This window comes from Peromyscus leucopus, chromosome 20 (genome assembly GCF_004664715.2).
Source record: "Peromyscus leucopus breed LL Stock chromosome 20, UCI_PerLeu_2.1, whole genome shotgun sequence".
Taxonomy (NCBI): domain Eukaryota; kingdom Metazoa; phylum Chordata; class Mammalia; order Rodentia; family Cricetidae; genus Peromyscus; species Peromyscus leucopus.
In genome coordinates, this window is record NC_051080.1 from 38,946,112 (window position 1) to 38,948,936 (window position 2,825).

At 50.4% G+C, this 2,825-nt stretch overlaps 1 pseudogene; it reads left to right on the plus strand.

Annotated features, from left to right (window-relative positions):
* Nucleotides 1-299: 299 nt before the first annotated feature.
* On the plus strand, nt 300-1,332 carry LOC114694366 (annotated as a pseudogene).
* Nucleotides 1,333-2,825: the final 1,493 nt, after the last annotated feature.

Below are 2,825 nucleotides of genomic sequence, written 5' to 3' on the forward strand. Positions count from 1 at the left end.
TCTTGGAGGATGCCAGTGCTCTGTTGATATCAATTAGGGAAAGCTATTCTCCATCACATCCGTTTCCCCCCAAGCCCATTCTCCCTCCCCAGCCCCCTTCCCCGCAAGGAATGGATTCTGCCTCCGGCCACAGAAACAGGGCGTCCATCCGTTATTTCCTCCTTGGTACCCGCCCACCCCCCCCAACCCCCACCCCCAACCCCACCCCCATCCCCCCACCCCCACCCCCATCCCCCCACCCCCAACCCCCACCCCCATCCCCCCACCCCCATCCCCCATCCTCCCCATCCCCACCCCACCTCTGCAGCTGTCATGGCGGCCTGGCGGTTAAGTTCCTGCGTTCGCAGCCTTTCGGCGGCGATTCGAGGGCTCCAGGCTACCCACCTTTGCTGGAAATCGAGCTCTCCTAGGGCTGTGATCGCTCCGCCTGCTGTGGCGGAAAAGAAGAAGAAGAAGAGAGAGCCGACCATGGAGTGGATGGAGGACCCAGACCCCGAGGACGAAAACCTCTACGCGACGAACCCATACTACCATGGTTATGACGACGACCCCGAGGTGGACGACTGGAATATGCAAGCCGTCTTCTTCTTTGGTTTTTCCATCGCCCTGGTCTTGGGCACCACCTTCGTGGCTTATGCGCCGACTACAAGATGGCCGAGTGGGCCCAGCGGGAAGCTGAGATGCTCGTGAAACACAGAGAAGCCAGTGGCCTCCCCATCATGGAATCCAACTGTTTTGACCCCAGCAAGATCCAGCTGCCGATCGATGACTGATGAATGACTGCGTGAGACGTAAGAAGCACTACCTTGCCCCAACCCCCTGCCTGACTTTCTGCTCACTCCCCAGAGCACCTATCAAAGGGATTGAAAGAAAAAAAAAGTGTTCCAGCTAGGCCTGTCAATTATTTGGCCAAAGGACCACACCTCAGGAAGCCTGACTCACCCAAAACTATGCTAAAGAGATGGGAGGAATAATTTACCCCCTTAATGAGACAATGAACTCTCCTTCCCAGAAACCCTCCACTTTGTGGTCTGCCCACTTTCCTGAGCTTACAAAAGCATAAGCCGTTTCTTTCCTCCTCTTCTTTTGAATACTTGCCAATGCCTGGGCATGTTCCCTTGATGTTCTGGGCTCTCTTGTTCTTCCTTCGTACCTCCGCCTCCCTGCTTCAGTCATGGAGCTGCTCCGTCAACCTCTATTACTAACCTTCATGCCTAAATCAAAAGGCATGGCTTTCTCTTCTCCATCTTTCTTCTGGCATCTGCCAGGATTTTCAGGTTGCTTGCCCTGCTATTTTTCTTTTGAACTCTAATAAAACCGTTCTTCAGGTTCCCTCTGAGTCCATTATTAGCTTAGTTTTGTAAGGTTGACTTTAAATTATGTGTATACATGCGTCTGTGTGTGGGTATATGTGAGTGCAGGACTTTAAATTATGTGTATACATGTGTCTGTGTGTGGGTATATGTGAGTGCAGATGTGAGGGAGACCAGAGGCCTCAGACCCTCTGGAGCTGGAGCTGGGAACTGAACTTGGGTCTTCTACAAGAGCTGTATGTTGGGCCATCTCTCTAGCCCTGTTCTTTTATCAATAAACCCAAGGAGGAGGCCCTAATTTCCCTGGTAGCAGAATTACTATTTAGGTAGAGGTCATCTGGCAGCACGTCTTAGACCCAACAACTTTGGCCAGGACTTCTGACCTGTAGATGTCTCGTTCGCAAAGAGAAACGGGACTGGATGGGGTAGAAATGTAGCTAGGTCAGCTATCTTCAGAAATATTTAAGGTGCTGAATGTGGTGGCACACGCCTTTAATCCCAGCACTTGGAGGTAGAGGCAGGTAGGTCTCTGTGAGTTCAAGGTCAGCCTGGTCTACAGAGTGAGTTCCAGGATTCTGCCCCCCATATATCTATATACTATCTATCTATCTCTATCTATCTATCTATCTATCTATCTATCTATCTATCTATCTATCTATCTATCTATCTATCTAATAACAAGATAGGAAATGTGATGGACTGAAGAGCCCAGAATGGAGTCTGGCAAATGGAAGACTCAGTTTTATTTCTAAGCTCCGCGGCAGTTCTTTATTAAACAAACATGTCAGTCACTATTACAGATATTGGGAGCAATACAGGGCACAAAACGGTGGTCCCATCCTGTAACTACCACAGGGCCTCAGCGCACGTGCTCAGCTAATGAAGTACATTTCCAACCCACAGGCAACCAGCATGTGTTCAGAATCATCTCCATGGAAGGCACGGTCTAACTCTCCACTGTACTTCCTGTTGGGTCCAGACAGATCTCTTAGATCTGGTACCACAGAGCTCAAGGCTTTTCAAGGACTCATTTTCTTTGTGCCTGTGGGGAAAAGGGGTTGGGGAATGTGAGGGCTAAAGTTATGTTTTAAGTTTTTTATTTTTTGTTTTTGTTTGTTTGTTTCTGAGACAGGGTTTCTCTGTGTAGTCCTGGCTGTCCTTGGAACTCACTCTGTAGACCAGGCTGGCCTCAGACTCAGAGATCTACTGGCCTCTGCCTCCCTCAGTGCTGGGATTGAAGGTGTGTGTTAGGTTGGAGGTTTTGGGACAAAAAGATCCCCACCCACCCCCACTCCAGCCAGAAGCCAGGGCTTGCAGAAGTCCGAAAATGGGGCATAGAGATTCCCATCACAAGTCCTCACTTTCAAAAGCCCAGGCAGTTGGGCGGCGCACGCCTTTAATTCCAACACGGGAGGCAGAGGCAGGTGGATCTCTGTGACTTGGAGGCCACCCTGGTCTACAGAGTGATTTCCAGGACAGCCAGGGCTGCACAGAGAAACCCTGTCTTGAACA